The sequence below is a fragment of the Pseudophryne corroboree genome, chromosome 5 (genome assembly GCF_028390025.1).
Source record: "Pseudophryne corroboree isolate aPseCor3 chromosome 5, aPseCor3.hap2, whole genome shotgun sequence".
NCBI classification, from domain to species: domain Eukaryota; kingdom Metazoa; phylum Chordata; class Amphibia; order Anura; family Myobatrachidae; genus Pseudophryne; species Pseudophryne corroboree.
Genome location: NC_086448.1, coordinates 406360190 through 406370130, shown reverse-complemented (window position 1 = coordinate 406370130; position 9941 = coordinate 406360190). Strand labels below are relative to the sequence as shown.

The 9941-nt window shown below is 38.8% G+C and overlaps 1 pseudogene; it reads left to right on the top strand.

Annotated features, from left to right (window-relative positions):
* Positions 1 to 7162: 7162 nt before the first annotated feature.
* Positions 7163 to 7281, top strand: LOC134930337 (5S ribosomal RNA; annotated as a pseudogene).
* The last annotated feature ends 2660 nt before the right edge of the window (positions 7282 to 9941 follow it).

The following is a 9941-nucleotide window of genomic DNA, read 5'->3' as shown; positions in this document are numbered from 1 at the left end:
GCAAAGAGAGATGATCAACTCTTGCAGAAAAAAATTTAAAAATAAAAAAATCAACAATTTAAAAAAGTATCAGAAAATCCGGATAAAAAGTGGCTACTCACACTCCAATTTGTCATATATGTCCCAGAATCTGTGGGTTTTGAGAAGGTTTTTGTATTGATTCTACCATCTTTAATATAGACCGTGATATCAAGAAAATTAACTGTTAATTGGTCTATTTGGAATGTTAGGTTGATCTCTTTATCATTTGAATTTAACTTATGGCAAAAGGCATTCAGAGTTTCAATACTGCCTCGCCAAATGAAGAAGACATCATCGATGTAGCGGACATAGGACACCAGGCTCGACCCGACCTCATTGGAGCACCAGATGGTGTTGGCCTCCCACAACCCCAAAAAGAGGTTGGCGTAGCTCGGGGCGAACCTGGTGCCCATAGCCGTGCCAGTCTTTTGAAGGTAGTAATGATCCTTGAAAAGGAAAAAATTATTTTCAAGGATGAATTGAACACCTTCTACAATAAACTCCCTGATGTCGTCAGAAAGGTCTGCAGCATTAAGAAAATGTCTGACTGCCTCTACACCAAACTCATGTTTTATAATGGTGTAGAGTGAAGTGACGTCAGCTGTGACCAAAAAATTTCCCTCTTCCCATTTAATAGATGCCAGAACTTCTAAAAAGTCCTTGGTGTCCTTCAGATGAGATCTGTTTGATAGCACTAAGGGTTGAAGGACGTAATCTATCACTTGCGATAGATTTGCAGTGAGGGAGTCAACCCCCGAAATTATCGGCCTGCCCGGGGGATCCACCAAACTTTTGTGGACCTTTGGGAGGATGTACAGTACGGGAGTAATTGGATTCTCTACCAAAATGAAAGAAGCTTCTTTATTACTTAGAGTCCCCATTTTTTCATATTTCTCAACCATAAGTTTTAATTTAGTGTTAATCTGTTCAGTAGGATTATTCCTAAGTTTTTTATACACCGATGGGTCATTAAGTTGTCTGAAGACTTCATTTTCGTATTTTATGGTATCCATCAGAACAATACCACCCCCCTTATCCGCAGGTTTGATAATAAAAGACTCAGCTTTTTTTAATTCACCTAGTGCCTTTCTTTCTTTGGCTGTTAAATTATATGTTTTTTTGGAATGTTCTTGTAATTTAGTCATGTCATTCAGGACTAATTTGGAAAAAGATTCCAGGAGAGGTCCCTGGACATGTTTTGGAAAGAAAATAGACTTGGGTCTATAAGGAGTGAGGGATGGAGGATTCACTTCTTCCCTACATTGTTCTTGACTAGCAAAGAATTTTTTTACTGTTAATTTTCTAATGTATTTTTGAACATCCACATAAAGATTAAATGGATTAATATAGTTACATGGGGCGTATTTAAGGCCCTTTTCAAGCACTGAAACCTCATTTACAGATAAAATATGAGAGCTTAAATTGAATATTTTGACCTTTTTCAAGGATTCATTGGGTTCTAAAATCTGTGTATCTGAAAGGCATTCAGCGTTATTGACCAAATCAACAGCAAGAGGTTTTCTTACCCTTCTTTTTTTGTATTTACGTTTTCTGAGTCTAGGTTTACCCCCTCTTTTCCCCCTTGACTGATGTTGAGTAGTTATCTGAAATTCGTTCGTTGTGTTCTCTCCTCTAAAAAACAAGGTGAATCTTCCAAATCCTTCAGAGGAGAGAAATAATTTGGGTCGGAAACTTCGTCCCAATTTCGTGAAAATCTTCTCGACCTGTCTTGTCGAGTAGATATATTGGTCCGAGCCGGAGTCTGCTGATCATATCGGTAACTAGTGTTTCTTGCCCTTGTTTTAAATTTAGTTGTTATGTTCTTTTTGTAGGGCCTATTCCTCCATTCTGGTATGTAGTCCCTATATTGAGTATCCTCAAACCCACGTCTTGTTTCTGTTTGGTATCTAGATCTGTGGGGTGGGGAGGGACGTGATCTATATCGGGATCTACTATTATTCTTGTCTTTAAAGTTGACATTATCATGGGAAGATTGTTTTTTTGTTGGCATATTGTACTGGCCATTTTTCCTCATGTTTTTTAATCTTACAGGAGATCTTTCATTACCCGGGACCTCACTATCGGATTCCCTGGAATTACTTTTTTCCAATTTGTCCCTGTTGTATTTTTTTAATTTCCTCTCCATTAGTTGTCTCTGAGTCCTCCTTAGTTTATTCTCTATCTCTTTGTCAAGAACCCTATAGTCCTCTGAGTTACTATAGGGGGAGGCTAAAGATTTGAATATAGCGATGTCTTCATCGAGTTTACTTAGTTCTCTTTTTCTCTCTTCAATAATGAGTCTCATTAGAGAGAACGAGCAGGCATCGATGGTATTATCCCACTCTTTCTTAAAACCCTCTCTGGCCGTTTCAAACGTAGAAATTTTCTGTATTTTTAGGCCCCGAGGGATTATTTCATGAGATAGGTAACGTTCTAAGGTCGTCACCTCCCACCATAATTTACACTCTTTTATAAGAGTTGTTTCCAATTTGCTCATTATTCCATAAATGTCATCATCTAGAAGTTCAGCCTCTATATTGTTATCCCCGAAAGTTTTTTCAAAGAGAGAAAGTCTTTGGTCTCTATATGAAAACATGATGGCCCTTGGGATGAGGAGCAAATTGGATTACAGCTGCCGACCCAAACCACTCCCAATGGTGAAAAATACAAATATACAAACAAGAATTGTGGGGGTGGTTCAGCTGGCGCTAAGCTGCTTAGATGTAACAGGTCTCTGAATAAATGTCACCACATTTAGATCGCAAATACACAAACCAGAAATTAGAAACCCTGTCATACACCACAAGCGCTAAAGAAAGATATCACCATAACGTTCCTTTTTGGACCAGAAGATGGGTTCTATTCTTCTGAGTAGAATCTTCAATTTAGTTCAATATAAGTATGGAGTTTCTCGAATGTTGATATCATAAAAGACAAAAAATGGCGAGAACAAACCAATGTGTAGTACATACAATCAAGATTTGTTTTCATTCATACAGTGTCATGAAATGGATAACACCAATGTGACCCACTACTATTATACAATTTGAATATAGACCACCTCAAAGTTTCCTTTTTTGGGGTCAATTTCTTTTTCTATTTATAAAGCCTCCGGAATAGTATGATAGAGTCTTAATCAAACTGGGGGAGGCCTTATCACAGTTTTCTGGAGAAGGCAGGTGATGCGTACCCCAACACTCACACTCTGTGTGCTGATGACAAACATATAAAGGTATCTTTCACTCTTTCAGCAATAGAAGTAATCCACTGATCGCGTACCCCAACTCACGGTTTAAAAGGCTTTATAACTCCTATAAGGGTATCTTTGGGTATCTCCTCGGAGGTCTCGATTAGGAGTCTCTGATGTGGTCTCCAAAGTGTCAATCACACATGGAAAAATAAAGAACAGCCAATGTGTAGGAGGTTCCACTAATTTCAATGTCGTATGTAGGGTATCTCTAATGAATATTTAAGTAGACATGGAGCGTACCCCACTTACACATGTGTGGGGAACTTTAAACATATAATGGTTTCTTTCTTGTTAGACATACACCAGATTGAAACACGATTTCAGGGATAAACGATCAATGCGTACCCCAACACTCACACTCAGGCAGTAAGTTAGAAGCATATAAGGGTATCTTTTTCTTCTCTAGATATCAATGGATAATCATTCAATATGGCGTACCCCAACTCACGGTTTATTGTGATGAAGGACTCTTATCAAGGTATCTTTAGACTCCCAGTGGAGGATGAGGTTTATGTACTAGGTCAGGTTTGGTTCCATTAACCCCAAAAAAAAAAAGAAAAAATAGCAGGGCTCATACCAGAATTTGGTTAAAAAGAGGTTTACAGATTTTATTTAACAGTACAAGTGGAAAGCTATGTGCAGGAACAACCCCGCATGACAATATAACAAGAAAAAATAAAAAATCGGCAAAGAGAGATGATCAACTCTTGCAGAAAAAATTTAAAAATAAAAAAATCAACAATTTAAAAAAGTATCAGAAAATCCGGATAAAAAGTGGCTACTCACACTCCAATTTGTCATATATGTCCCAGAATCTGTGGGTTTTGAGAAGGTTTTCATATTGATTCTACCATCTTTAATATAGACCGTGATATCAAGAAAATTAACTGTTAATTGGTCTATTTGGAATGTTAGGTTGATCTCTTTATCATTTGAATTTAACTTATGGCAAAAGGCATTCAGAGTTTCAATACTGCCTCGCCAAATGAAGAAGACATCATCGATGTAGCGGACATAGGACACCAGGCTCGACCCGACCTCATTGGAGCACCAGATGGTGTTGGCCTCCCACAACCCCAAAAAGAGGTTGGCGTAGCTCGGGGCGAACCTGGTGCCCATAGCCGTGCCAGTCTTTTGAAGGTAGTAATGATCCTTGAAAAGGAAAAAATTATTTTCAAGGATGAATTGAACACCTTCTACAATAAACTCCCTGATGTCGTCAGAAAGGTCTGCAGCATTAAGAAAATGTCTGACTGCCTCTACACCAAACTCATGTTTTATAATGGTGTAGAGTGAAGTGACGTCAGCTGTGACCAAAAAATTTCCCTCTTCCCATTTAATAGATGCCAGAACTTCTAAAAAGTCCTTGGTGTCCTTCAGATGAGATCTGTTTGATAGCACTAAGGGTTGAAGGACATAATCTATCACTTGCGATAGATTTGCAGTGAGGGAGTCAACCCCCGAAATTATCGGCCTGCCCGGGGGATCCACCAAACTTTTGTGGACCTTTGAAGAACTCTGTTTATTTTCTTGACCCACAGCACAGACGGAGGAAAAACACATGCCAGAAACAATAAAATAGGTAACACCACACTTTTAATCACCAACACTTTCCCAAACACTGTCATCTGTCTCATCTTCCAAAAATCCACCTTCTTCTGTACCCTCTTACTACATTCTTCCCAACTCACTCTCCCTTTCAAATCATCCTCAAACACCACACCTAATAATTTAATCCCTTCACTCACGCTCTCAATCCCTTCCACACTGTAACATTCATCCCTAAAGCACTTCAATTTTGATTTACACCAATTAACTTTAAATGCAGAAGCACTGCAAAAGAAACTAACCAGTAATTTAACCCTTCTCAATTCTGCATCACTCTTACACACAACCGCAACATCATCCATATACCCCAATACTTTCACCATCCTACCTCCACTACCTGGTACCAACACCCCCCCTACAACTTTATCTCATCTAATCAGCTGCAATAATGGTTCAATAACACAAATAAACAAAATAGCTGACAACGGCCATCCTTGTCGCACTCCTGACCTAATCACTACATTCTTACTTATATTCCCATTCACCAAAACCTTACTCACAACAGAATCATATAACCCTCTCACACATCTTACAAGTTCCACCGGGAACCCCATACGTACCAATACTTTAAACATAAAATTGTGAGACACACGGTCATACGCTTTTTCAAAATCTAAAGCTAATAACATACATACTCTCTTCCTTTCACTGCAGTCACCCAACACATCTCTCAGCAAAATCAAATTATCTGTCATCCTTCTACCAGGCACACCGCACACTTGATCATCACCCACCACCTGATCCACCACATCCCGCATCCTATTCGCCAATACTTTTGCCAGAATTTTATAATCTGAATTTAAAAGCGTAATAGGTCTCCAATTTTCTAACAAGCCCCTATCACCTTTTTTATGCACTAACACCACAATACCTTCTTTCATACTATCACATAATCTTGCATTTCCAAACATAAAAGCACACAAATCACAAACATCCTTCCCTATGACATCCCAAAAACAACTATAAAACTCAATCGGCAACCCATCCATACCTGGAGTTTTATTCCTTTTAGCACTATCCACAGCTCTTTTCACTTCATTACCTGTTACCTTATCCATCAAGGAAAATGGATTACAGAAGACTCTTGTGTGGGTGCACTCTTGTTTTAAATTTGTTAGTATGAAAAAATTAATACATAACTTTTATTAGTTCATTAATTTAAGAAAAAATCCACACTTAGGTTGTACACCACAAATGGTTGAATATAATAATACACAGTATTGGAAGTGAACAAGCCCGCAGGACGGGTGAAACGCGTTTTCCAGCATATCAGCATTCCAGCACTTCAGCATGACCTATTCCAGCATTTCAGCATGAATCACGCCAACATCCATTAAGGACCAGAGAGAAAAAAACTTTGCATCTTGATACTCAGTGACCGACCCAGGGACCTGGGCAGGGACCGGTACCAACACCCCCCATTTCTTCCCCCCCCCATCCCCCCCTCTTTCTGTTTATCTTCATTTGCCAACGTAGTAAATTGACATAATATATTACTATAGCAAAAATACTTAATATTCTTCTGTCTGTTACCTCCTCAATAGAACAGTGGCAAGTGTATTAATACCCAGGCAAGTGTATTTATATCCAGTCAACCATTGTTGCAGGGGGCCCGCCTACCCCCATTACCTGTTATACTGTCTATAAGGGTACTCCCAATATATCTGAAAATGTGGATTACCCCAATGCCTGTGCACCTTGTCTGATGTTACAGTAGCCTTGTATTAAGTGTCATATTTTGGCCCATTTAAAGATCCAGGCAGGAATATCACTATGCTCATCCGTCTTGCTGCAAGGTTTACCTAGCACTTACACATTGTGGCTTTGCAATATAGGTGTGAATAAGTGTGACAACTAGCATCTATCAGGATCTATGCACCAATTCTTATCATCTCTAATGAGATAGAGGCACTATCTAATATATCCATTGCCGGATAAATGGGTGTATAATTAATTAATATTTGTTTTTTGTTTTTTGACAACATTTTGGTGTGACACCAAGCTGACATTTGTCACAATCTTCATTCTGCCTTCCTTCTTCCCCTTCCCCTCCCCATACATTTTCTCTCCCGCCTTCTCTCTTTTTTTCTTCATTCCTCCGGACTTTTCCTTCAATCCCTCATCTTTTCATTTTCTCTACATTTCTGCGGACTCTCATCCATGATCCACAGGTATATCCTGTGCCTAACATAGACAGCAGATCCGCCCCTTTTCCCTATATTTCTCTCCTCAGTCTTGTTTAGGTGCACTCTCATTGGTGAGTCGGCCATACTAGGCCAAATTAATTACTACCATACCCCACCGACAGAGCCCGATCTCGTCCGATCTTGGAAGCAAAACGGTGGTGGGCTGGGTCAGTATCTGTGAGGGTGACCCCCAGAGAATACCCGGTGTTGTAATTCATGACCTTCTCGACTCTAAGCCAACAGCAGGATCACCACATTTTCCTCCAATCATTTCTTTCGTCTACTCCACCAATCTGCGTTACTTTTCCCAAGTACCATTTTCCCTGACATGTCACAAGATTTGACATGGTCAATACTCAGAAGGATCTATATTCCTGATAAATCTTTTGGTCCATTGACCCTGGAGGTCTAATTAATACAAGCAGAGCTTGTGCTGGTGGGATAGGATCAGGGTGTAGAGCCAGAGTGTCTACATCCCTCCTGAAGTCTAATAACATAGACTAACCAGAACATTTCTATATATTTTTTTGCTGATCATCTTTTTGCTGATCATTTCCTTGCAATAACACTCGTTTCCAAATCTAATGGTTGGTGGTGGATGATACTCACTCCAACTTTTCGAGATTGCTCAGCCACAATAATCATATATGGTATTTCTCAGAGATACTGGTGGGCTGAACTGTATATATGTGTATTATTATATTCAACCATTTGTGGTGTACAACCTAAGTGTGGATTTTTTCTTAAATGAATGAACTAATAAAAGTTATGTATTAATTTTTTCATACTAACAAATTTAAAACAAGAGTGCACCCACACAAGAGTCTTCTGTAATCAATTTTCCTTGCTAGTTTGTCTCTGACTCTGGGTGCACCACCAGAACCATTTATCCAAACACAAATTATTCGTATATATCATACAGGTATTCTGGTACTCCATTACTATTTATTACTCAATTTTGAACTCTTAGAACTGGTGCGGAATCATTTCTACTTTGTGAGATACCTTATCCATCAAACCAGGCAAATTTCCCTCATACACTCTCAGACAAACCACACAATACTTCTTCCATATCACTATCTACTTCCTTCCTATCATACAACTTTCCATAAAATTCTGCAATCACATCCATCATTCTTTCACCACTCACTTCCACTCCATCTTTATCTAACACATACTTTATCTCACGATTATTTTTGCAAGCTTTTTTGAAAAAAAAACCTTGTACATTTTTCATCTTCCTCTAATACCTCCACCCTAGACCTAAAAATAATTTCTTTACCTCTATTATTCAAACATTTATTAACCTCAGATCTTGCTTTAATAATATCATTCACATCCACACCTTCCTCTTAATTTATAAAGAAAACCTGCTATTCCACAGCTGATACTTATTCCTTTCTCTCACAGCTTTCCTATATCCTGCTCTCTGATAGAACTTCTTAACCCTTTCCTTAACCCAGTCCCACCATTCCAATATATTGACAAACACATTTTTCCTACTTTGCCAGAAACTATATTTCTTACAGAAATCTTTGAATAACACATCATCTTCTAAAAGCTTAACATTTAGTCTCCATAATCCTTTCCCATATAGTGTACTAGACTCACAACAAACTTTGCAACATAAAGAATCATGATCTGAAAAAGGCACTTTCTCCTGTACAAACTCTCCAAACATCACATCTTTAGAACAAAATAAAAAGTCTATACGAGACATTACCCCTCCTCTGTCCGCAAAATAGGTCTTTGGGACAGGCTTACCCATACTTGTCTCTGCAATATCAACAAAACCAAAATCCAAAATAATATCAACAACTACCTCCCCTCTCCCAATCCTACCTTCCTTCTCTATAATACAATTCATATCACCTACAAGCAATGTAGGAATTCTTCCAGACAAAAAAAACTTTAATTTTTCAAAAAAACATTTCCTCTCTTTCTTCTCTGCTGGAGCATAAACACAAAACACCCTAAATCTCCAGCCTCTATATTTAGCAATTACAGAGATAGCTCTCCCCTCTTCTATCACCAAATAACTTTCTATATTAATTTCTTTATTTTTAAACAAAATACCCACCCCTACATTCCTGTTACAGTTAGAACCAGACCATATAGCCTCCCCATAGCTCCATTCCTCTTTTTTCGGTATATGAGACAATCCACATTCCTGCAAACAAATAATATCAGGATTTCTTGCTGCCACATACTCTAGTACTGCCGATCTTTTGGCTTTACTTGTGATTAATCTCACATTCAGCGAGAATATTTTTAAATTAAACATTTGAAACAAAATAAAAACAAACAGACAAAAAAAAGAAACTTTGTAAAACTTATAAAAACAAAACATTAGACATCCACTATGCACTGTTAGCATCACAGCACGTACACAGAGGTTCACCCTAAAAAACATCAGGGAGTTAATTAAGCAGCCCAAGGTACGGCACAAAAAATATCTAATTTTGACCACCATCTCTTTAGCCGAGATCTAAAGCAGTTCTTCCTCAACAGCTTTGCAGTCCTCCTCACCCTATACCTTGCGGCCCCTTGTAAGAGGCACACTTCTTTACATTTGGGATAACATTTCCCCATCTAAAAAATAAGCCGATGCCTCTTGTGATCTATCACCATCCTCCTCAGCAGAGGACACATCTTCTATACCTTCAGTATCATGTCCTGTTGTATTCTCCATCCGTGGCTTCTTAGCTCTGCGCACCTGTCGTTCAGCTTTCCTAGCCACTGAGCCAGACTCTTCAGGCCCACTGCTGAACTCCTCCACTCTAGTAGAGTCCACCGATGGTGCAGGACTCTGACAGTCATCTATTACCAGACTAAGAGCTGGACTCTCCACACAGTCACTTGATTCCTCCACCACA